Raw genomic sequence first — 24671 nt, 5'->3', positions numbered from 1 at the left:
TGCAGGTTCAGAGGCATTGCATTCAAAAGCTCTTTCAGGTATGAAAGTGAAGGGTGACAGCAAGGATGGTGACCCAGTTGAAAGCTGAGTGTGAGCTGAATAATCCCAGCACAGGTTTCCCTCCTGGCTCTTCTGCCGTGCGAGCAGAGGCCAAACGTTCATACTCTACTCCCTGTGCTGCTGCTGGGGAGCAGAGTGCGGGATTCAGAGACATTGCATTCAAAAGCTCCTTCAGGTATGAAAGTGAACAGTGACAACAATGATTGTGACAGAGTGCAAAACTGAGTATGAGCTGAATAAGCCCAGCACCAGGTTACCCTCCTGGCTCTTCTGCTGTGGAAGCAGAGGCCAAACGTTCGTGCGCTACTCACTGTGTTGCTGGGCAGCAGAGAGCAGGCTTCGGAGAGGTTTCCGCCAAACTCAGGTATGCAAGTGAGCCAAGACAGCACTGATGGAGGCACAGTTGCAAAGCTGTCTGTGTGCTGAAGAAGCCCAGCAACGGCTTTCCCTCCTGGCTCTTCGGCTGTGGAAATAGAGGCCAAAAGTTCGTGCTCTACTCTCTGTGCTGCTGCGCAGCTGAGAGCGACCACCAGAGAATTTGTATTCAAATGGTATTTTAGGTAATAAACGGAGGACTTACGGCAATGACGGTGACGCAAAAAAGTTGAGTGTGCGCTGAATAACGCCAGCAGCAGCTTTTCCTCCTGGTTCTTCCGCTGTGGGATTAGAAGCCAAATTTTCCTACTCTACTCACTGTGCTGCTGGGCAGCAAGAGTGCAGGCCTCCGTGAGGTTTCACTCAAATGCTGTTTCAGGTATGAAAGTGAGCAGTGAAAGCAATGATGGAGGCCCCGTTGCAAAGTTGTCTGTGTGGTGAAGAATCCCAGCACCAGCTTTCCCTCCTAGGTCTTCGGCTGTGGGAGTAGAGGCCAAACGTTCGTGCTATACTCACGGTGCTGCTGGGCAGCAGAGAGCAGTCTCCGGATGGGTTGCATTCAAATGCACTTTCCTGTATAAAAGTGAGCAGCGAAAGCAATGATGGACGCACCGTTGTAAAGCTGACTAGCAGACTGTGTGCTGAAGATCATTTGCAGCAGCTTTCCTTCCTGGCTCTTCTGCTCTGGGAGCAGAACCCAAACGTTCGTTCTCTACTCACGGTGCTGCAGGGCAGCAGAGAGCAGCCTCTTTAGAGGTTGCATTCAAATGCACTTTTGGGTTTGAAAGCTAGGAGCGACAGCACTGATGGTGACACCGTTGCAAAGCTGACTGTGTGCTGAAGATTCCCAGCACCAACTTTCCCACCTGGCTATTTGGCTGTGAGAACAGAGGCCAAACGTTGGTGTTCCACTCAGTGTGCTGCTGGGCAGCCGAGTGCAGGCTTCAGAGAGGCTGCATTCAAAAGCAGCCTCACGTATGAAAGTGAGCCCTGACAGGACTGATGGAGGTACCGCTGCAAACCTGACTCTGTTCTGGAGATCACTAGGACCATCTTTCCCTCCTGGCTCTGCGGCTCTGGGAGCAAAGGGCAAACGTTTATGCTCGACTCACTGTGTTGATGGCAGCAGAGTGCAGGCTTCGGAGAGGTTTCAATGAAACTCTCTTTCAGGTGTGAAAGTGAGCCGGGACAGCAATGCTGCAGGTACCGTTGCAAAGCTGACTGTATGCTGAAGAGGACAAGCGGGGCTTTCCCTCCTGGCTCTTCTGCTGTGGGTGTTGAGGCCAAACGTTCGTGCTCTTCTCACTGTGCTGCTGCGCAGCTGAGAGCGACCACCAGAGAATTTGTATTCAAATGGTGTTTTAGGTATTAAACGGAGGAGAGACTGCAATGATGGTGACACCGTTGCAAAGCTGACTGTGTGCTGAAGAGCCCAGCACAAGCTTTCCTTCCTGGCTCTTCTGCGGTGGGAGCAGAGGCCAAACGTTCATGCCCTGCTCATAGTGTTGCTGCGCAGCAAAGAGCAAGCTCTGGAGAGATCACATTAAAATGCTTTCCATGTCTGAAAGTGGGCAGTGACACCAATAACGGAGGCACCGTTGCAAAGCTGACGGTGTGCTGAAGATCACTGGAAGCAGCTTTCCCTCCTGGCTCTTCTGCTGTGGAAGTAGAGCCCAAACGTTCATGCTCTACTCCCTGCGCTGCTGCCTGGCAGCAGCGTGCAGGTTCAGAGGCATTGCATTCAAAAGCTCTTTCAGGTATGAAAGTGAAGGGTGACAGCAAGGATGGTGACCCAGTTGAAAGCTGAGTGTGAGCTGAATAATCCCAGCACAGGTTTCCCTCCTGGCTCTTCTGCCGTGCGAGCAGAGGCCAAACGTTCATACTCTACTCCCTGTGCTGCTGCTGGGGAGCAGAGTGCGGGATTCAGAGACATTGCATTCAAAAGCTCCTTCAGGTATGAAAGTGAACAGTGACAACAATGATTGTGACAGAGTGCAAAACTGAGTATGAGCTGAATAAGCCCAGCACCAGGTTACCCTCCTGGCTCTTCTGCTGTGGAAGCAGAGGCCAAACGTTCGTGCGCTACTCACTGTGTTGCTGGGCAGCAGAGAGCAGGCTTCGGAGAGGTTTCCGCCAAACTCAGGTATGCAAGTGAGCCAAGACAGCACTGATGGAGGCACAGTTGCAAAGCTGTCTGTGTGCTGAAGAAGCCCAGCAACGGCTTTCCCTCCTGGCTCTTCGGCTGTGGAAATAGAGGCCAAAAGTTCGTGCTCTACTCTCTGTGATGCTGCGCAGCTGAGAGCGACCACCAGAGAATTTGTATTCAAATGGTATTTTAGGTAATAAACGGAGGACTTACGGCAATGACGGTGACGCAAAAAAGTTGAGTGTGCGCTGAATAACGCCAGCAGCAGCTTTTCCTCCTGGTTCTTCCGCTGTGGGATTAGAAGCCAAATTTTCCTACTCTACTCACTGTGCTGCTGGGCAGCAAGAGTGCAGGCCTCCGTGAGGTTTCACTCAAATGCTGTTTCAGGTATGAAAGTGAGCAGTGAAAGCAATGATGGAGGCCCCGTTGCAAAGTTGTCTGTGTGGTGAAGAATCCCAGCACCAGCTTTCCCTCCTAGGTCTTCGGCTGTGGGAGTAGAGGCCAAACGTTCGTGCTATACTCACGGTGCTGCTGGGCAGCAGAGAGCAGTCTCCGGATGGGTTGCATTCAAATGCACTTTCCTGTATAAAAGTGAGCAGCGAAAGCAATGATGGACGCACCGTTGTAAAGCTGACTAGCAGACTGTGTGCTGAAGATCATTTGCAGCAGCTTTCCTTCCTGGCTCTTCTGCTCTGGGAGCAGAACCCAAACGTTCGTTCTCTACTCACGGTGCTGCAGGGCAGCAGAGAGCAGCCTCTTTAGAGGTTGCATTCAAATGCACTTTTGGGTTTGAAAGCTAGGAGCGACAGCACTGATGGTGACACCGTTGCAAAGCTGACTGTGTGCTGAAGATTCCCAGCACCAACTTTCCCACCTGGCTATTTGGCTGTGAGAACAGAGGCCAAACGTTGGTGTTCCACTCAGTGTGCTGCTGGGCAGCCGAGTGCAGGCTTCAGAGAGGCTGCATTCAAAAGCAGCCTCACGTATGAAAGTGAGCCCTGACAGGACTGATGGAGGTACCGCTGCAAACCTGACTCTGTTCTGGAGATCACTAGGACCATCTTTCCCTCCTGGCTCTGCGGCTCTGGGAGCAAAGGGCAAACGTTTATGCTCGACTCACTGTGTGGATGGCAGCAGAGTGCAGGCTTCGGAGAGGTTTCAATGAAACTCTCTTTCAGGTGTGAAAGTGAGCCGGGACAGCAATGCTGCAGGTACCGTTGCAAAGCTGACTGTATGCTGAAGAGGACAAGCGGGGCTTTCCCTCCTGGCTCTTCTGCTGTGGGTGTTGAGGCCAAACGTTCGTGCTCTTCTCACTGTGCTGCTGCGCAGCTGAGAGCGACCACCAGAGAATTTGTATTCAAATGGTGTTTTAGGTATTAAACGGAGGAGAGACTGCAATGATGGTGACACCGTTGCAAAGCTGACTGTGTGCTGAAGAGCCCAGCACAAGCTTTCCTTCCTGGCTCTTCTGCGGTGGGAGCAGAGGCCAAACGTTCATGCCCTGCTCATAGTGTTGCTGCGCAGCAAAGAGCAAGCTCTGGAGAGATCACATTAAAATGCTTTCCATGTCTGAAAGTGGGCAGTGACACCAATAACGGAGGCACCGTTGCAAAGCTGACGGTGTGCTGAAGATCACTGGAAGCAGCTTTCCCTCCTGGCTCTTCTGCTGTGGAAGTAGAGCCCAAACGTTCATGCTCTACTCCCTGCGCTGCTGCCTGGCAGCAGCGTGCAGGTTCAGAGGCATTGCATTCAAAAGCTCTTTCAGGTATGAAAGTGAAGGGTGACAGCAAGGATGGTGACCCAGTTGAAAGCTGAGTGTGAGCTGAATAATCCCAGCACAGGTTTCCCTCCTGGCTCTTCTGCCGTGCGAGCAGAGGCCAAACGTTCATACTCTACTCCCTGTGCTGCTGCTGGGGAGCAGAGTGCGGGATTCAGAGACATTGCATTCAAAAGCTCCTTCAGGTATGAAAGTGAACAGTGACAACAATGATTGTGACAGAGTGCAAAACTGAGTATGAGCTGAATAAGCCCAGCACCAGGTTACCCTCCTGGCTCTTCTGCTGTGGAAGCAGAGGCCAAACGTTCGTGCGCTACTCACTGTGTTGCTGGGCAGCAGAGAGCAGGCTTCGGAGAGGTTTCCGCCAAACTCAGGTATGCAAGTGAGCCAAGACAGCACTGATGGAGGCACAGTTGCAAAGCTGTCTGTGTGCTGAAGAAGCCCAGCAACGGCTTTCCCTCCTGGCTCTTCGGCTGTGGAAATAGAGGCCAAAAGTTCGTGCTCTACTCTCTGTGCTGCTGCGCAGCTGAGAGCGACCACCAGAGAATTTGTATTCAAATGGTATTTTAGGTAATAAACGGAGGACTTACGGCAATGACGGTGACGCAAAAAAGTTGAGTGTGCGCTGAATAACGCCAGCAGCAGCTTTTCCTCCTGGTTCTTCCGCTGTGGGATTAGAAGCCAAATTTTCCTACTCTACTCACTGTGCTGCTGGGCAGCAAGAGTGCAGGCCTCCGTGAGGTTTCACTCAAATGCTGTTTCAGGTATGAAAGTGAGCAGTGAAAGCAATGATGGAGGCCCCGTTGCAAAGTTGTCTGTGTGGTGAAGAATCCCAGCACCAGCTTTCCCTCCTAGGTCTTCGGCTGTGGGAGTAGAGGCCAAACGTTCGTGCTATACTCACGGTGCTGCTGGGCAGCAGAGAGCAGTCTCCGGATGGGTTGCATTCAAATGCACTTTCCTGTATAAAAGTGAGCAGCGAAAGCAATGATGGACGCACCGTTGTAAAGCTGACTAGCAGACTGTGTGCTGAAGATCATTTGCAGCAGCTTTCCTTCCTGGCTCTTCTGCTCTGGGAGCAGAACCCAAACGTTCGTTCTCTACTCACGGTGCTGCAGGGCAGCAGAGAGCAGCCTCTTTAGAGGTTGCATTCAAATGCACTTTTGGGTTTGAAAGCTAGGAGCGACAGCACTGATGGTGACACCGTTGCAAAGCTGACTGTGTGCTGAAGATTCCCAGCACCAACTTTCCCACCTGGCTATTTGGCTGTGAGAACAGAGGCCAAACGTTGGTGTTCCACTCAGTGTGCTGCTGGGCAGCCGAGTGCAGGCTTCAGAGAGGCTGCATTCAAAAGCAGCCTCACGTATGAAAGTGAGCCCTGACAGGACTGATGGAGGTACCGCTGCAAACCTGACTCTGTTCTGGAGATCACTAGGACCATCTTTCCCTCCTGGCTCTGCGGCTCTGGGAGCAAAGGGCAAACGTTTATGCTCGACTCACTGTGTTGATGGCAGCAGAGTGCAGGCTTCGGAGAGGTTTCAATGAAACTCTCTTTCAGGTGTGAAAGTGAGCCGGGACAGCAGTGCTGCAGGTACCGTTGCAAAGCTGACTGTATGCTGAAGAGGACAAGCGGGGCTTTCCCTCCTGGCTCTTCTGCTGTGGGTGTTGAGGCCAAACGTTCGTGCTCTTCTCACTGTGCTGCTGCGCAGCTGAGAGCGACCACCAGAGAATTTGTATTCAAATGGTGTTTTAGGTATTAAACGGAGGAGAGACTGCAATGATGGTGACACCGTTGCAAAGCTGACTGTGTGCTGAAGAGCCCAGCACAAGCTTTCCTTCCTGGCTCTTCTGCGGTGGGAGCAGAGGCCAAACGTTCATGCCCTGCTCATAGTGTTGCTGCGCAGCAAAGAGCAAGCTCTGGAGAGATCACATTAAAATGCTTTCCATGTCTGAAAGTGGGCAGTGACACCAATAACGGAGGCACCGTTGCAAAGCTGACGGTGTGCTGAAGATCACTGGAAGCAGCTTTCCCTCCTGGCTCTTCTGCTGTGGAAGTAGAGCCCAAACGTTCATGCTCTACTCCCTGCGCTGCTGCCTGGCAGCAGCGTGCAGGTTCAGAGGCATTGCATTCAAAAGCTCTTTCAGGTATGAAAGTGAAGGGTGACAGCAAGGATGGTGACCCAGTTGAAAGCTGAGTGTGAGCTGAATAATCCCAGCACAGGTTTCCCTCCTGGCTCTTCTGCCGTGCGAGCAGAGGCCAAACGTTCATACTCTACTCCCTGTGCTGCTGCTGGGGAGCAGAGTGCGGGATTCAGAGACATTGCATTCAAAAGCTCCTTCAGGTATGAAAGTGAACAGTGACAACAATGATTGTGACAGAGTGCAAAACTGAGTATGAGCTGAATAAGCCCAGCACCAGGTTACCCTCCTGGCTCTTCTGCTGTGGAAGCAGAGGCCAAACGTTCGTGCGCTACTCACTGTGTTGCTGGGCAGCAGAGAGCAGGCTTCGGAGAGGTTTCCGCCAAACTCAGGTATGCAAGTGAGCCAAGACAGCACTGATGGAGGCACAGTTGCAAAGCTGTCTGTGTGCTGAAGAAGCCCAGCAACGGCTTTCCCTCCTGGCTCTTCGGCTGTGGAAATAGAGGCCAAAAGTTCGTGCTCTACTCTCTGTGCTGCTGCGCAGCTGAGAGCGACCACCAGAGAATTTGTATTCAAATGGTATTTTAGGTAATAAACGGAGGACTTACGGCAATGACGGTGACGCAAAAAAGTTGAGTGTGCGCTGAATAACGCCAGCAGCAGCTTTTCCTCCTGGTTCTTCCGCTGTGGGATTAGAAGCCAAATTTTCCTACTCTACTCACTGTGCTGCTGGGCAGCAAGAGTGCAGGCCTCCGTGAGGTTTCACTCAAATGCTGTTTCAGGTATGAAAGTGAGCAGTGAAAGCAATGATGGAGGCCCCGTTGCAAAGTTGTCTGTGTGGTGAAGAATCCCAGCACCAGCTTTCCCTCCTAGGTCTTCGGCTGTGGGAGTAGAGGCCAAACGTTCGTGCTATACTCACGGTGCTGCTGGGCAGCAGAGAGCAGTCTCCGGATGGGTTGCATTCAAATGCACTTTCCTGTATAAAAGTGAGCAGCGAAAGCAATGATGGACGCACCGTTGTAAAGCTGACTAGCAGACTGTGTGCTGAAGATCATTTGCAGCAGCTTTCCTTCCTGGCTCTTCTGCTCTGGGAGCAGAACCCAAACGTTCGTTCTCTACTCACGGTGCTGCAGGGCAGCAGAGAGCAGCCTCTTTAGAGGTTGCATTCAAATGCACTTTTGGGTTTGAAAGCTAGGAGCGACAGCACTGATGGTGACACCGTTGCAAAGCTGACTGTGTGCTGAAGATTCCCAGCACCAACTTTCCCACCTGGCTATTTGGCTGTGAGAACAGAGGCCAAACGTTGGTGTTCCACTCAGTGTGCTGCTGGGCAGCCGAGTGCAGGCTTCAGAGAGGCTGCATTCAAAAGCAGCCTCACGTATGAAAGTGAGCCCTGACAGGACTGATGGAGGTACCGCTGCAAACCTGACTCTGTTCTGGAGATCACTAGGACCATCTTTCCCTCCTGGCTCTGCGGCTCTGGGAGCAAAGGGCAAACGTTTATGCTCGACTCACTGTGTTGATGGCAGCAGAGTGCAGGCTTCGGAGAGGTTTCAATGAAACTCTCTTTCAGGTGTGAAAGTGAGCCGGGACAGCAGTGCTGCAGGTACCGTTGCAAAGCTGACTGTATGCTGAAGAGGACAAGCGGGGCTTTCCCTCCTGGCTCTTCTGCTGTGGGTGTTGAGGCCAAACGTTCGTGCTCTTCTCACTGTGCTGCTGCGCAGCTGAGAGCGACCACCAGAGAATTTGTATTCAAATGGTGTTTTAGGTATTAAACGGAGGAGAGACTGCAATGATGGTGACACCGTTGCAAAGCTGACTGTGTGCTGAAGAGCCCAGCACAAGCTTTCCTTCCTGGCTCTTCTGCGGTGGGAGCAGAGGCCAAACGTTCATGCCCTGCTCATAGTGTTGCTGCGCAGCAAAGAGCAAGCTCTGGAGAGATCACATTAAAATGCTTTCCATGTCTGAAAGTGGGCAGTGACACCAATAACGGAGGCACCGTTGCAAAGCTGACGGTGTGCTGAAGATCACTGGAAGCAGCTTTCCCTCCTGGCTCTTCTGCTGTGGAAGTAGAGCCCAAACGTTCATGCTCTACTCCCTGCGCTGCTGCCTGGCAGCAGCGTGCAGGTTCAGAGGCATTGCATTCAAAAGCTCTTTCAGGTATGAAAGTGAAGGGTGACAGCAAGGATGGTGACCCAGTTGAAAGCTGAGTGTGAGCTGAATAATCCCAGCACAGGTTTCCCTCCTGGCTCTTCTGCCGTGCGAGCAGAGGCCAAACGTTCATACTCTACTCCCTGTGCTGCTGCTGGGGAGCAGAGTGCGGGATTCAGAGACATTGCATTCAAAAGCTCCTTCAGGTATGAAAGTGAACAGTGACAACAATGATTGTGACAGAGTGCAAAACTGAGTATGAGCTGAATAAGCCCAGCACCAGGTTACCCTCCTGGCTCTTCTGCTGTGGAAGCAGAGGCCAAACGTTCGTGCGCTACTCACTGTGTTGCTGGGCAGCAGAGAGCAGGCTTCGGAGAGGTTTCCGCCAAACTCAGGTATGCAAGTGAGCCAAGACAGCACTGATGGAGGCACAGTTGCAAAGCTGTCTGTGTGCTGAAGAAGCCCAGCAACGGCTTTCCCTCCTGGCTCTTCGGCTGTGGAAATAGAGGCCAAAAGTTCGTGCTCTACTCTCTGTGCTGCTGCGCAGCTGAGAGCGACCACCAGAGAATTTGTATTCAAATGGTATTTTAGGTAATAAACGGAGGACTTACGGCAATGACGGTGACGCAAAAAAGTTGAGTGTGCGCTGAATAACGCCAGCAGCAGCTTTTCCTCCTGGTTCTTCCGCTGTGGGATTAGAAGCCAAATTTTCCTACTCTACTCACTGTGCTGCTGGGCAGCAAGAGTGCAGGCCTCCGTGAGGTTTCACTCAAATGCTGTTTCAGGTATGAAAGTGAGCAGTGAAAGCAATGATGGAGGCCCCGTTGCAAAGTTGTCTGTGTGGTGAAGAATCCCAGCACCAGCTTTCCCTCCTAGGTCTTCGGCTGTGGGAGTAGAGGCCAAACGTTCGTGCTATACTCACGGTGCTGCTGGGCAGCAGAGAGCAGTCTCCGGATGGGTTGCATTCAAATGCACTTTCCTGTATAAAAGTGAGCAGCGAAAGCAATGATGGACGCACCGTTGTAAAGCTGACTAGCAGACTGTGTGCTGAAGATCATTTGCAGCAGCTTTCCTTCCTGGCTCTTCTGCTCTGGGAGCAGAACCCAAACGTTCGTTCTCTACTCACGGTGCTGCAGGGCAGCAGAGAGCAGCCTCTTTAGAGGTTGCATTCAAATGCACTTTTGGGTTTGAAAGCTAGGAGCGACAGCACTGATGGTGACACCGTTGCAAAGCTGACTGTGTGCTGAAGATTCCCAGCACCAACTTTCCCACCTGGCTATTTGGCTGTGAGAACAGAGGCCAAACGTTGGTGTTCCACTCAGTGTGCTGCTGGGCAGCCGAGTGCAGGCTTCAGAGAGGCTGCATTCAAAAGCAGCCTCACGTATGAAAGTGAGCCCTGACAGGACTGATGGAGGTACCGCTGCAAACCTGACTCTGTTCTGGAGATCACTAGGACCATCTTTCCCTCCTGGCTCTGCGGCTCTGGGAGCAAAGGGCAAACGTTTATGCTCGACTCACTGTGTTGATGGCAGCAGAGTGCAGGCTTCGGAGAGGTTTCAATGAAACTCTCTTTCAGGTGTGAAAGTGAGCCGGGACAGCAATGCTGCAGGTACCGTTGCAAAGCTGACTGTATGCTGAAGAGGACAAGCGGGGCTTTCCCTCCTGGCTCTTCTGCTGTGGGTGTTGAGGCCAAACGTTCGTGCTCTTCTCACTGTGCTGCTGCGCAGCTGAGAGCGACCACCAGAGAATTTGTATTCAAATGGTGTTTTAGGTATTAAACGGAGGAGAGACTGCAATGATGGTGACACCGTTGCAAAGCTGACTGTGTGCTGAAGAGCCCAGCACAAGCTTTCCTTCCTGGCTCTTCTGCGGTGGGAGCAGAGGCCAAACGTTCATGCCCTGCTCATAGTGTTGCTGCGCAGCAAAGAGCAAGCTCTGGAGAGATCACATTAAAATGCTTTCCATGTCTGAAAGTGGGCAGTGACACCAATAACGGAGGCACCGTTGCAAAGCTGACGGTGTGCTGAAGATCACTGGAAGCAGCTTTCCCTCCTGGCTCTTCTGCTGTGGAAGTAGAGCCCAAACGTTCATGCTCTACTCCCTGCGCTGCTGCCTGGCAGCAGCGTGCAGGTTCAGAGGCATTGCATTCAAAAGCTCTTTCAGGTATGAAAGTGAAGGGTGACAGCAAGGATGGTGACCCAGTTGAAAGCTGAGTGTGAGCTGAATAATCCCAGCACAGGTTTCCCTCCTGGCTCTTCTGCCGTGCGAGCAGAGGCCAAACGTTCATACTCTACTCCCTGTGCTGCTGCTGGGGAGCAGAGTGCGGGATTCAGAGACATTGCATTCAAAAGCTCCTTCAGGTATGAAAGTGAACAGTGACAACAATGATTGTGACAGAGTGCAAAACTGAGTATGAGCTGAATAAGCCCAGCACCAGGTTACCCTCCTGGCTCTTCTGCTGTGGAAGCAGAGGCCAAACGTTCGTGCGCTACTCACTGTGTTGCTGGGCAGCAGAGAGCAGGCTTCGGAGAGGTTTCCGCCAAACTCAGGTATGCAAGTGAGCCAAGACAGCACTGATGGAGGCACAGTTGCAAAGCTGTCTGTGTGCTGAAGAAGCCCAGCAACGGCTTTCCCTCCTGGCTCTTCGGCTGTGGAAATAGAGGCCAAAAGTTCGTGCTCTACTCTCTGTGCTGCTGCGCAGCTGAGAGCGACCACCAGAGAATTTGTATTCAAATGGTATTTTAGGTAATAAACGGAGGACTTACGGCAATGACGGTGACGCAAAAAAGTTGAGTGTGCGCTGAATAACGCCAGCAGCAGCTTTTCCTCCTGGTTCTTCCGCTGTGGGATTAGAAGCCAAATTTTCCTACTCTACTCACTGTGCTGCTGGGCAGCAAGAGTGCAGGCCTCCGTGAGGTTTCACTCAAATGCTGTTTCAGGTATGAAAGTGATCAGTGAAAGCAATGATGGAGGCCCCGTTGCAAAGTTGTCTGTGTGGTGAAGAATCCCAGCACCAGCTTTCCCTCCTAGGTCTTCGGCTGTGGGAGTAGAGGCCAAACGTTCGTGCTATACTCACGGTGCTGCTGGGCAGCAGAGAGCAGTCTCCGGATGGGTTGCATTCAAATGCACTTTCCTGTATAAAAGTGAGCAGCGAAAGCAATGATGGACGCACCGTTGTAAAGCTGACTAGCAGACTGTGTGCTGAAGATCATTTGCAGCAGCTTTCCTTCCTGGCTCTTCTGCTCTGGGAGCAGAACCCAAACGTTCGTTCTCTACTCACGGTGCTGCAGGGCAGCAGAGAGCAGCCTCTTTAGAGGTTGCATTCAAATGCACTTTTGGGTTTGAAAGCTAGGAGCGACAGCACTGATGGTGACACCGTTGCAAAGCTGACTGTGTGCTGAAGATTCCCAGCACCAACTTTCCCACCTGGCTATTTGGCTGTGAGAACAGAGGCCAAACGTTGGTGTTCCACTCAGTGTGCTGCTGGGCAGCCGAGTGCAGGCTTCAGAGAGGCTGCATTCAAAAGCAGCCTCACGTATGAAAGTGAGCCCTGACAGGACTGATGGAGGTACCGCTGCAAACCTGACTCTGTTCTGGAGATCACTAGGACCATCTTTCCCTCCTGGCTCTGCGGCTCTGGGAGCAAAGGGCAAACGTTTATGCTCGACTCACTGTGTTGATGGCAGCAGAGTGCAGGCTTCGGAGAGGTTTCAATGAAACTCTCTTTCAGGTGTGAAAGTGAGCCGGGACAGCAATGCTGCAGGTACCGTTGCAAAGCTGACTGTATGCTGAAGAGGACAAGCGGGGCTTTCCCTCCTGGCTCTTCTGCTGTGGGTGTTGAGGCCAAACGTTCGTGCTCTTCTCACTGTGCTGCTGCGCAGCTGAGAGCGACCACCAGAGAATTTGTATTCAAATGGTGTTTTAGGTATTAAACGGAGGAGAGACTGCAATGATGGTGACACCGTTGCAAAGCTGACTGTGTGCTGAAGAGCCCAGCACAAGCTTTCCTTCCTGGCTCTTCTGCGGTGGGAGCAGAGGCCAAACGTTCATGCCCTGCTCATAGTGTTGCTGCGCAGCAAAGAGCAAGCTCTGGAGAGATCACATTAAAATGCTTTCCATGTCTGAAAGTGGGCAGTGACACCAATAACGGAGGCACCGTTGCAAAGCTGACGGTGTGCTGAAGATCACTGGAAGCAGCTTTCCCTCCTGGCTCTTCTGCTGTGGAAGTAGAGCCCAAACGTTCATGCTCTACTCCCTGCGCTGCTGCCTGGCAGCAGCGTGCAGGTTCAGAGGCATTGCATTCAAAAGCTCTTTCAGGTATGAAAGTGAAGGGTGACAGCAAGGATGGTGACCCAGTTGAAAGCTGAGTGTGAGCTGAATAATCCCAGCACAGGTTTCCCTCCTGGCTCTTCTGCCGTGCGAGCAGAGGCCAAACGTTCATACTCTACTCCCTGTGCTGCTGCTGGGGAGCAGAGTGCGGGATTCAGAGACATTGCATTCAAAAGCTCCTTCAGGTATGAAAGTGAACAGTGACAACAATGATTGTGACAGAGTGCAAAACTGAGTATGAGCTGAATAAGCCCAGCACCAGGTTACCCTCCTGGCTCTTCTGCTGTGGAAGCAGAGGCCAAACGTTCGTGCGCTACTCACTGTGTTGCTGGGCAGCAGAGAGCAGGCTTCGGAGAGGTTTCCGCCAAACTCAGGTATGCAAGTGAGCCAAGACAGCACTGATGGAGGCACAGTTGCAAAGCTGTCTGTGTGCTGAAGAAGCCCAGCAACGGCTTTCCCTCCTGGCTCTTCGGCTGTGGAAATAGAGGCCAAAAGTTCGTGCTCTACTCTCTGTGCTGCTGCGCAGCTGAGAGCGACCACCAGAGAATTTGTATTCAAATGGTATTTTAGGTAATAAACGGAGGACTTACGGCAATGACGGTGACGCAAAAAAGTTGAGTGTGCGCTGAATAACGCCAGCAGCAGCTTTTCCTCCTGGTTCTTCCGCTGTGGGATTAGAAGCCAAATTTTCCTACTCTACTCACTGTGCTGCTGGGCAGCAAGAGTGCAGGCCTCCGTGAGGTTTCACTCAAATGCTGTTTCAGGTATGAAAGTGAGCAGTGAAAGCAATGATGGAGGCCCCGTTGCAAAGTTGTCTGTGTGGTGAAGAATCCCAGCACCAGCTTTCCCTCCTAGGTCTTCGGCTGTGGGAGTAGAGGCCAAACGTTCGTGCTATACTCACGGTGCTGCTGGGCAGCAGAGAGCAGTCTCCGGATGGGTTGCATTCAAATGCACTTTCCTGTATAAAAGTGAGCAGCGAAAGCAATGATGGACGCACCGTTGTAAAGCTGACTAGCAGACTGTGTGCTGAAGATCATTTGCAGCAGCTTTCCTTCCTGGCTCTTCTGCTCTGGGAGCAGAACCCAAACGTTCGTTCTCTACTCACGGTGCTGCAGGGCAGCAGAGAGCAGCCTCTTTAGAGGTTGCATTCAAATGCACTTTTGGGTTTGAAAGCTAGGAGCGACAGCACTGATGGTGACACCGTTGCAAAGCTGACTGTGTGCTGAAGATTCCCAGCACCAACTTTCCCACCTGGCTATTTGGCTGTGAGAACAGAGGCCAAACGTTGGTGTTCCACTCAGTGTGCTGCTGGGCAGCCGAGTGCAGGCTTCAGAGAGGCTGCATTCAAAAGCAGCCTCACGTATGAAAGTGAGCCCTGACAGGACTGATGGAGGTACCGCTGCAAACCTGACTCTGTTCTGGAGATCACTAGGACCATCTTTCCCTCCTGGCTCTGCGGCTCTGGGAGCAAAGGGCAAACGTTTATGCTCGACTCACTGTGTGGATGGCAGCAGAGTGCAGGCTTCGGAGAGGTTTCAATGAAACTCTCTTTCAGGTGTGAAAGTGAGCCGGGACAGCAATGCTGCAGGTACCGTTGCAAAGCTGACTGTATGCTGAAGAGGACAAGCGGGGCTTTCCCTCCTGGCTCTTCTGCTGTGGGTGTTGAGGCCAAACGTTCGTGCTCTTCTCACTGTGCTGCTGCGCAGCTGAGAGCGACCACCAGAGAATTTGTATTCAAATGGTGTTTTAGGTATTAAACGGAGGAGAGACTGCAATGATGGTGACACCGTTGCAAAGCTGACTGTGTGCTGAAGAGCCCAGCACAAGCTTTCCTTCCTGGCTCTTCTGCGGTGGGAGCAGAGGCCAAACGTTCATGCCCTGCTCATAGTGTTGCTGCGCAGCAAAGAGCAAGCTCTGGAGAGATCACATTAAAATGCTTTCCATGTCTGAAAGTGGGCAGTGACACCAATAACGGAGGCACCGTTGCAAAGCTGACGGTGTGCTGAAGATCACTGGAAGCAGCTTTCCCTCCTGGCTCTTCTGCTGTGGAAGTAGAGCCCAAACGTTCATGCTCTACTCCCTGCGCTGCTGCCTGGCAGCAGCGTGCAGGTTCAGAGGCATTGCATTCAAAAGCTCTTTCAGGTATGAAAGTGAAGGGTGACAGCAAGGATGGTGACCCAGTTGAAAGCTGAGTGTGAGCTGAATAATCCCAGCACAGGTTTCCCTCCTGGCTCTTCTGCCGTGCGAGCAGAGGCCAAACGTTCATACTCTACTCCCTGTGCTGCTGCTGGGGAGCAGAGTGCGGGATTCAGAGACATTGCATTCAAAAGCTCCTTCAGGTATGAAAGTGAACAGTGACAACAATGATTGTGACAGAGTGCAAAACTGAGTATGAGCTGAATAAGCCCAGCACCAGGTTACCCTCCTGGCTCTTCTGCTGTGGAAGCAGAGGCCAAACGTTCGTGCGCTACTCACTGTGTTGCTGGGCAGCAGAGAGCAGGCTTCGGAGAGGTTTCCGCCAAACTCAGGTATGCAAGTGAGCCAAGACAGCACTGATGGAGGCACAGTTGCAAAGCTGTCTGTGTGCTGAAGAAGCCCAGCAACGGCTTTCCCTCCTGGCTCTTCGGCTGTGGAAATAGAGGCCAAAAGTTCGTGCTCTACTCTCTGTGCTGCTGCGCAGCTGAGAGCGACCACCAGAGAATTTGTATTCAAATGGTATTTTAGGTAATAAACGGAGGACTTACGGCAATGACGGTGACGCAAAAAAGTTGAGTGTGCGCTGAATAACGCCAGCAGCAGCTTTTCCTCCTGGTTCTTCCGCTGTGGGATTAGAAGCCAAATTTTCCTACTCTACTCACTGTGCTGCTGGGCAGCAAGAGTGCAGGCCTCCGTGAGGTTTCACTCAAATGCTGTTTCAGGTATGAAAGTGAGCAGTGAAAGCAATGATGGAGGCCCCGTTGCAAAGTTGTCTGTGTGGTGAAGAATCCCAGCACCAGCTTTCCCTCCTAGGTCTTCGGCTGTGGGAGTAGAGGCCAAACGTTCGTGCTATACTCACGGTGCTGCTGGGCAGCAGAGAGCAGTCTCCGGATGGGTTGCATTCAAATGCACTTTCCTGTATAAAAGTGAGCAGCGAAAGCAATGATGGACGCACCGTTGTAAAGCTGACTAGCAGACTGTGTGCTGAAGATCATTTGCAGCAGCTTTCCTTCCTGGCTCTTCTGCTCTGGGAGCAGAACCCAAACGTTCGTTCTCTACTCACGGTGCTGCAGGGCAGCAGAGAGCAGCCTCTTTAGAGGTTGCATTCAAATGCACTTTTGGGTTTGAAAGCTAGGAGCGACAGCACTGATGGTGACACCGTTGCAAAGCTGACTGTGTGCTGAAGATTCCCAGCACCAACTTTCCCACCTGGCTATTTGGCTGTGAGAACAGAGGCCAAACGTTGGTGTTCCACTCAGTGTGCTGCTGGGCAGCCGAGTGCAGGCTTCAGAGAGGCTGCATTCAAAAGCAGCCTCACGTATGAAAGTGAGCCCTGACAGGACTGATGGAGGTACCGCTGCAAACCTGACTCTGTTCTGGAGATCACTAGGACCATCTTTCCCTCCTGGCTCTGCGGCTCTGGGAGCAAAGGGCAAACGTTTATGCTCGACTCACTGTGTTGATGGCAGCAGAGTGCAGGCTTCGGAGAGGTTTCAATGAAACTCTCTTTCAGGTGTGAAAGTGAGCCGGGACAGCAGTGCTGCAGGTACCGTTGCAAAGCTGACTGTATGCTGAAGAGGACAAGCGGGGCTTTCCCTCCTGGCTCTTCTGCTGTGGGTGTTGAGGCCAAACGTTCGTGCTCTTCTCACTGTGCTGCTGCGCAGCTGAGAGCGACCACCAGAGAATTTGTATTCAAATGGTGTTTTAGGTATTAAACGGAGGAGAGACTGCAATGATGGTGACACCGTTGCAAAGCTGACTGTGTGCTGAAGAGCCCAGCACAAGCTTTCCTTCCTGGCTCTTCTGCGGTGGGAGCAGAGGCCAAACGTTCATGCCCTGCTCATAGTGTTGCTGCGCAGCAAAGAGCAAGCTCTGGAGAGATCACATTAAAATGCTTTCCATGTCTGAAAGTGGGCAGTGACACCAATAACGGAGGCACCGTTGCAAAGCTGACGGTGTGCTGAAGATCACTGGAAGCAGCTTTCCCTCCTGGCTCTTCTGCTGTGGAAGTAGAGCCCAAACGTTCATGCTCTACTCCCTGCGCTGCTGCCTGGCAGCAGCGTGCAGGTTCAGAGGCATTGCATTCAAAAGCTCTTTCAGGTATGAAAGTGAAGGGTGACAGCAAGGATGGTGACCCAGTTGAAAGCTGAGTGTGAGCTGAATAATCCCAGCACAGGTTTCCCTCCTGGCTCTTCTGCCGTGCGAGCAGAGGCCAAACGTTCATACTCTACTCCCTGTGCTGCTGCTGGGGAGCAGAGTGCGGGATTCAGAGACATTGCATTCAAAAGCTCCTTCAGGTATGAAAGTGAACAGTGACAACAATGATTGTGACAGAGTGCAAAACTGAGTATGAGCTGAATAAGCCCAGCACCAGGTTACCCTCCTGGCTCTTCTGCTGTGGAAGCAGAGGCCAAACGTTCGTGCGCTACTCACTGTGTTGCTGGGCAGCAGAGAGCAGGCTTCGGAGAGGTTTCCGCCAAACTCAGGTATGCAAGTGAGCCAAGACAGCACTGATGGAGGCACAGTTGCAAAGCTGTCTGTGTGCTGAAGAAGCCCAGCAACGGCTTTCCCTCCTGGCTCTTCGGCTGTGGAAATAGAGGCCAAAAGTTCGTGCTCTACTCTCTGTGCTGCTGCGCAGCTGAGAGCGACCACCAGAGAATTTGTATTCAAATGGTATTTTAGGTAATAAACGGAGGACTTACGGCAATGACGGTGACGCAAAAAAGTTGAGTGTGCGCTGAATAACGCCAGCAGCAGCTTTTCCTCCTGGTTCTTCCGCTGTGGGATTAGAAGCCAAATTTTCCTACTCTACTCACTGTGCTGCTGGGCAGCAAGAGTGCAGGCCTCCGTGAGGTTTCACTCAAATGCTGTTTCAGGTATGAAAGTGAGCAGTGAAAGCAATGATGGAGGCCCCGTTGCAAAGTTGTCTGTGTGGTGAAGAATCCCAGCACCAGCTTTCCCTCCTAGGTCTTCGGCTGTGGGAGTAGAGGCCAAACGTTCGTGCTATACTCACGGTGCTGCTGGGCAGCAGAGAGCAGTCTCCGGATGGGTTGCATTCAAATGCACTTTCCTGTATAAAAGTGAGCAGCGAAAGCAATGATGGACGCACCGTTGTAAAGCTGACTAGCAGACTGTGTGCTGAAGATCATTTGCAGCAGCTTTCCTTCCTGGCTCTTCTGCTCTGGGAGCAGAACCCAAACGTTCGTTCTCTACTCACGGTGCTGCAGGGCAGCAGAGAGCAGCCTCTTTAGAGGTTGCATTCAAATGCACTTTTGGGTTTGAAAGCTAGGAGCGACAGCACTGATGGTGACACCGTTGCAAAGCTGACTGTGTGCTGAAGATTCCCAGCACCAACTTTCCCACCTGGCTATTTGGCTGTGAGAACAGAGGCCAAACGTTGGTGTTCCACTCAGTGTGCTGCTGGGCAGCCGAGTGCAGGCTTCAGAGAGGCTGCATTCAAAAGCAGCCTCACGTATGAAAGTGAGCCCTGACAGGACTGATGGAGGTACCGCTGCAAACCTGACTCTGTTCTGGAGATCACTAGGACCATCTTTCCCTCCTGGCTCTGCGGCTCTGGGAGCAAAGGGCAAACGTTTATGCTCGACTCACTGTGTTGATGGCAGCAGAGTGCAGGCTTCGGAGAGGTTTCAATGAAACTCTCTTTCAGGTGTGAAAGTGAGCCGGGACAGCAATGCTGCAGGTACCGTTGCAAAGCTGACTGTATGCTGAAGAGGACAAGCGGGGCTTTCCCTCCTGGCTCTTCTGCTGTGGGTGTTGAGGCCAAACGTTCGTGCTCTTCTCACTGTGCTGCTGCGCAGCTGAGAGCGACCACCAGAGAATTTGTATTCAAATAGTGTTTTAGGTATTAAACGGAGGAGAGACTGCAATGATGGTGACACCGTTGCAAAGCTGACTGTGTGCTGAAGAGCCCAGCACAAGCTTTCCTTCCTGGCTCTTCTGCGGTGGGAGCAGAGGCCAAACGTTCATGCCCTGCTCATAGTGTTGCTGCGCAGCAAAGAGCAAGCTCTGGAGAGATCACATTAAAATGCTTTCCATGTCTGAAAGTGGGCAGTGACACCAATAACGGAGGCACCGTTGCAAAGCTGACGGTGTGCTGAAGATCACTGGAAGCAGCTTTCCCTCCTGGCTCTTCTGCTGTGGAAGTAGAGCCCAAACGTTCATGCTCTACTCCCTGCGCTGCTGCCTGGCAGCAGCGTGCAGGTTCAGAGGCATTGCATTCAAAAGCTCTTTCAGGTATGAAAGTGAAGGGTGACAGCAAGGATGGTGACCCAGTTGAAAGCTGAGTGTGAGCTGAATAATCCCAGCACAGGTTTCCCTCCTGGCTCTTCTGCCGTGCGAGCAGAGGCCAAACGTTCATACTCTACTCCCTGTGCTGCTGCTGGGGAGCAGAGTGCGGGATTCAGAGACATTGCATTCAAAAGCTCCTTCAGGTATGAAAGTGAACAGTGACAACAATGATTGTGACAGAGTGCAAAACTGAGTATGAGCTGAATAAGCCCAGCACCAGGTTACCCTCCTGGCTCTTCTGCTGTGGAAGCAGAGGCCAAACGTTCGTGCGCTACTCACTGTGTTGCTGGGCAGCAGAGAGCAGGCTTCGGAGAGGTTTCCGCCAAACTCAGGTATGCAAGTGAGCCAAGACAGCACTGATGGAGGCACAGTTGCAAAGCTGTCTGTGTGCTGAAGAAGCCCAGCAACGGCTTTCCCTCCTGGCTCTTCGGCTGTGGAAATAGAGGCCAAAAGTTCGTGCTCTACTCTCTGTGCTGCTGCGCAGCTGAGAGCGACCACCAGAGAATTTGTATTCAAATGGTATTTTAGGTAATAAACGGAGGACTTACGGCAATGACGGTGACGCAAAAAAGTTGAGTGTGCGCTGAATAACGCCAGCAGCAGCTTTTCCTCCTGGTTCTTCCGCTGTGGGATTAGAAGCCAAATTTTCCTACTCTACTCACTGTGCTGCTGGGCAGCAAGAGTGCAGGCCTCCGTGAGGTTTCACTCAAATGCTGTTTCAGGTATGAAAGTGAGCAGTGAAAGCAATGATGGAGGCCCCGTTGCAAAGTTGTCTGTGTGGTGAAGAATCCCAGGACCAGCTTTCCCTCCTAGGTCTTCGGCTGTGGGAGTAGAGGCCAAACGTTCGTGCTATACTCACGGTGCTGCTGGGCAGCAGAGAGCAGTCTCCGGATGGGTTGCATTCAAATGCACTTTCCTGTATAAAAGTGAGCAGCGAAAGCAATGATGGACGCACCGTTGTAAAGCTGACTAGCAGACTGTGTGCTGAAGATCATTTGCAGCAGCTTTCCTTCCTGGCTCTTCTGCTCTGGGAGCAGAACCTAAACGTTCGTTCTCTACTCACGGTGCTGCAGGGCAGCAGAGAGCAGCCTCTTTAGAGGTTGCATTCAAATGCACTTTTGGGTTTGAAAGCTAGGAGCGACAGCACTGATGGTGACACCGTTGCAAAGCTGACTGTGTGCTGAAGATTCCCAGCACCAACTTTCCCACCTGGCTATTTGGCTGTGAGAACAGAGGCCAAACGTTGGTGTTCCACTCAGTGTGCTGCTGGGCAGCCGAGTGCAGGCTTCAGAGAGGCTGCATTCAAAAGCAGCCTCACGTATGAAAGTGAGCCCTGACAGGACTGATGGAGGTACCGCTGCAAACCTGACTCTGTTCTGGAGATCACTAGGACCATCTTTCCCTCCTGGCTCTGCGGCTCTGGGAGCAAAGGGCAAACGTTTATGCTCGACTCACTGTGTTGATGGCAGCAGAGTGCAGGCTTCGGAGAGGTTTCAATGAAACTCTCTTTCAGGTGTGAAAGTGAGCCGGGACAGCAGTGCTGCAGGTACCGTTGCAAAGCTGACTGTATGCTGAAGAGGACAAGCGGGGCTTTCCCTCCTGGCTCTTCTGCTGTGGGTGTTGAGGCCAAACGTTCGTGCTCTTCTCACTGTGCTGCTGCGCAGCTGAGAGCGACCACCAGAGAATTTGTATTCAAATGGTGTTTTAGGTATTAAACGGAGGAGAGACTGCAATGATGGTGACACCGTTGCAAAGCTGACTGTGTGCTGAAGAGCCCAGCACAAGCTTTCCTTCCTGGCTCTTCTGCGGTGGGAGCAGAGGCCAAACGTTCATGCCCTGCTCATAGTGTTGCTGCGCAGCAAAGAGCAAGCTCTGGAGAGATCACATTAAAATGCTTTCCATGTCTGAAAGTGGGCAGTGACACCAATAACGGAGGCACCGTTGCAAAGCTGACGGTGTGCTGAAGATCACTGGAAGCAGCTTTCCCTCCTGGCTCTTCTGCTGTGGAAGTAGAGCCCAAACGTTCATGCTCTACTCCCTGCGCTGCTGCCTGGCAGCAGCGTGCAGGTTCAGAGGCATTGCATTCAAAAGCTCTTTCAGGTATGAAAGTGAAGGGTGACAGCAAGGATGGTGACCCAGTTGAAAGCTGAGTGTGAGCTGAATAATCCCAGCACAGGTTTCCCTCCTGGCTCTTCTGCCGTGCGAGCAGAGGCCAAACGTTCATACTCTACTCCCTGTGCTGCTGCTGGGGAGCAGAGTGCGGGATTCAGAGACATTGCATTCAAAAGCTCCTTCAGGTATGAAAGTGAACAGTGACAACAATGATTGTGACAGAGTGCAAAACTGAGTATGAGCTGAATAAGCCCAGCACCAGGTTACCCTCCTGGCTCTTCTGCTGTGGAAGCAGAGGCCAAACGTTCGTGCGCTACTCACTGTGTTGCTGGGCAGCAGAGAGCAGGCTTCGGAGAGGTTTCCGCCAAACTCAGGTATGCAAGTGAGCCAAGACAGCACTGATGGAGGCACAGTTGCAAAGCTGTCTGTGTGCTGAAGAAGCCCAGCAACGGCTTTCCCTCCTGGCTCTTCGGCTGTGGAAATAGAGGCCAAAAGTTCGTGCTCTACTCTCTGTGCTGCTGCGCAGCTGAGAGCGACCACCAGAGAATTTGTATTCAAATGGTATTTTAGGTAATAAACGGAGGACTTACGGCAATGACGGTGACGCAAAAAAGTTGAGTGTGCGCTGAATAACGCCAGCAGCAGCTTTTCCTCCTGGTTCTTCCGCTGTGGGATTAGAAGCCAAATTTTCCTACTCTACTCACTGTGCTGCTGGGCAGCAAGAGTGCAGGCCTCCGTGAGGTTTCACTCAAATGCTGTTTCAGGTATGAAAGTGAGCAGTGAAAGCAATGATGGAGGCCCCGTTGCAAAGTTGTCTGTGTGGTGAAGAATCCCAGGACCAGCTTTCCCTCCTAGGTCTTCGGCTGTGGGAGTAGAGGCCAAACGTTCGTGCTATACTCACGGTGCTGCTGGGCAGCAGAGAGCAGTCTCCGGATGGGTTGCATTCAAATGCACTTTCCTGTATAAAAGTGAGCAGCGAAAGCAATGATGGACGCACCGTTGTAAAGCTGACTAGCAGACTGTGTGCTGAAGATCATTTGCAGCAGCTTTCCTTCCTGGCTCTTCTGCTCTGGGAGCAGAACCCAAACGTTCGTTCTCTACTCACGGTGCTGCAGGGCAGCAGAGAGCAGCCTCTTTAGAGGTTGCATTCAAATGCACTTTTGGGTTTGAAAGCTAGGAGCGACAGCACTGATGGTGACACCGTTGCAAAGCTGACTGTGTGCTGAAGATTCCCAGCACCAACTTTCCCACCTGGCTATTTGGCTGTGAGAACAGAGGCCAAACGTTGGTGTTCCACTCAGTGTGCTGCTGGGCAGCCGAGTGCAGGCTTCAGAGAGGCTGCATTCAAAAGCAGCCTCACGTATGAAAGTGAGCCCTGACAGGACTGATGGAAGTACCGCTGCAAACCTGACTCTGTTCTGGAGATCACTAGGACCATCTTTCCCTCCTGGCTCTGCGGCTCTGGGAGCAAAGGGCAAACGTTTATGCTCGACTCACTGTGTTGATGGCAGCAGAGTGCAGGCTTCGGAGAGGTTTCAATGAAACTCTCTTTCAGGTGTGAAAGTGAGCCGGGACAGCAATGCTGCAGGTACCGTTGCAAAGCTGACTGTATGCTGAAGAGGACAAGCGGGGCTTTCCCTCCTGGCTCTTCTGCTGTGGGTGTTGAGGCCAAACGTTCGTGCTCTTCTCACTGTGCTGCTGCGCAGCTGAGAGCGACCACCAGAGAATTTGTATTCAAATGGTGTTTTAGGTATTAAACGGAGGAGAGACTGCAATGATGGTGACACCGTTGCAAAGCTGACTGTGTGCTGAAGAGCCCAGCACAAGCTTTCCTTCCTGGCTCTTCTGCGGTGGGAGCAGAGGCCAAACGTTCATGCCCTGCTCATAGTGTTGCTGCGCAGCAAAGAGCAAGCTCTGGAGAGATCGCATTAAAATGCTTTCCATGTCTGAAAGTGGGCAGTGACACCAATAACGGAGGCACCGTTGCAAAGCTGACGGTGTGCTGAAGATCACTGGAAGCAGCTTTCCCTCCTGGCTCTTCTGCTGTGGAAGTAGAGCCCAAACGTTCATGCTCTACTCCCTGCGCTGCTGCCTGGCAGCAGCGTGCAGGTTCAGAGGCATTGCATTCAAAAGCTCTTTCAGGTATGAAAGTGAAGGGTGACAGCAAGGATGGTGACCCAGTTGAAAGCTGAGTGTGAGCTGAATAATCCCAGCACAGGTTTCCCTCCTGGCTCTTCTGCCGTGCGAGCAGAGGCCAAACGTTCATACTCTACTCCCATCTGCTTCCTCGCCTATATATCAGGAGGTGGAAGTTTGCGGTCTGAGAGCCTTTTTTCGAAGTTTTATTCAAAAAAAGTAGGGTGCATTGAAATGTTGCTTATACCATTGCTGAGCTCACTCTTTGTTGATGATGCCTGGTACCAACTTTCTAATCTTCATTCTAGGTTGTATATTAGATGGACATTTGCTTTCTGTGAGTCTTATTCCTGAATCTCCGAAAAGAACATGACAGAGGTACAGAGATGGACTTTGAAAAGCTAGGGCTGAGAGCGATGTTGCTGAGACTGTAGCAGAGCTCAGTGTGTGCAGGTGATTCTCAACATGAGCTTTCTTTCCTGGATCCTTGACACTGGGAGAAGGGAACGGAGAATTCCCTTTCGGAACTGATCTCCTGGCAAAGGTCACCGGAAAGGCCTTAGTTAATATCGTTATGGTGGATTGCCTGTTGGTGTCCCTATTGGGGAGATGACTGTGCATAGGTGGGGCCAAGCAGCAGCTTTCTGATGTGGCTCCAAGGCTATATAAGTAGGATCTGGATGTTCTCACCCTGAGAACCAAACCCCTACACTTTTAGTCAGAAAAAGTAGGGTGGATTGATACTTTGATGCCACGGTTGCTGAACAAACTCTTTATTGGTGTTGCCCAGTACTAGCTTTAGGATCCCTCTCCTTGGCAGTATATATGTTACCTTGACATTGGTAATGTGCGAGAAGTACTCCTGGATGTCGGGAGTGATAACTAAGAGGCACTGTACATAGATGGACTTTCCATTGTGTACCTGGGGAAGAGAGCAATGTGCCT

Source organism: Pezoporus flaviventris, unplaced genomic scaffold, assembly GCF_033815535.1.
Source record: "Pezoporus flaviventris isolate CSIRO_AGI_PZ_B2104156 unplaced genomic scaffold, CSIRO_AGI_Pfla_v1 ptg000014l, whole genome shotgun sequence".
Taxonomy (NCBI): domain Eukaryota; kingdom Metazoa; phylum Chordata; class Aves; order Psittaciformes; family Psittacidae; genus Pezoporus; species Pezoporus flaviventris.
This window is presented reverse-complemented; position numbering follows the sequence as displayed.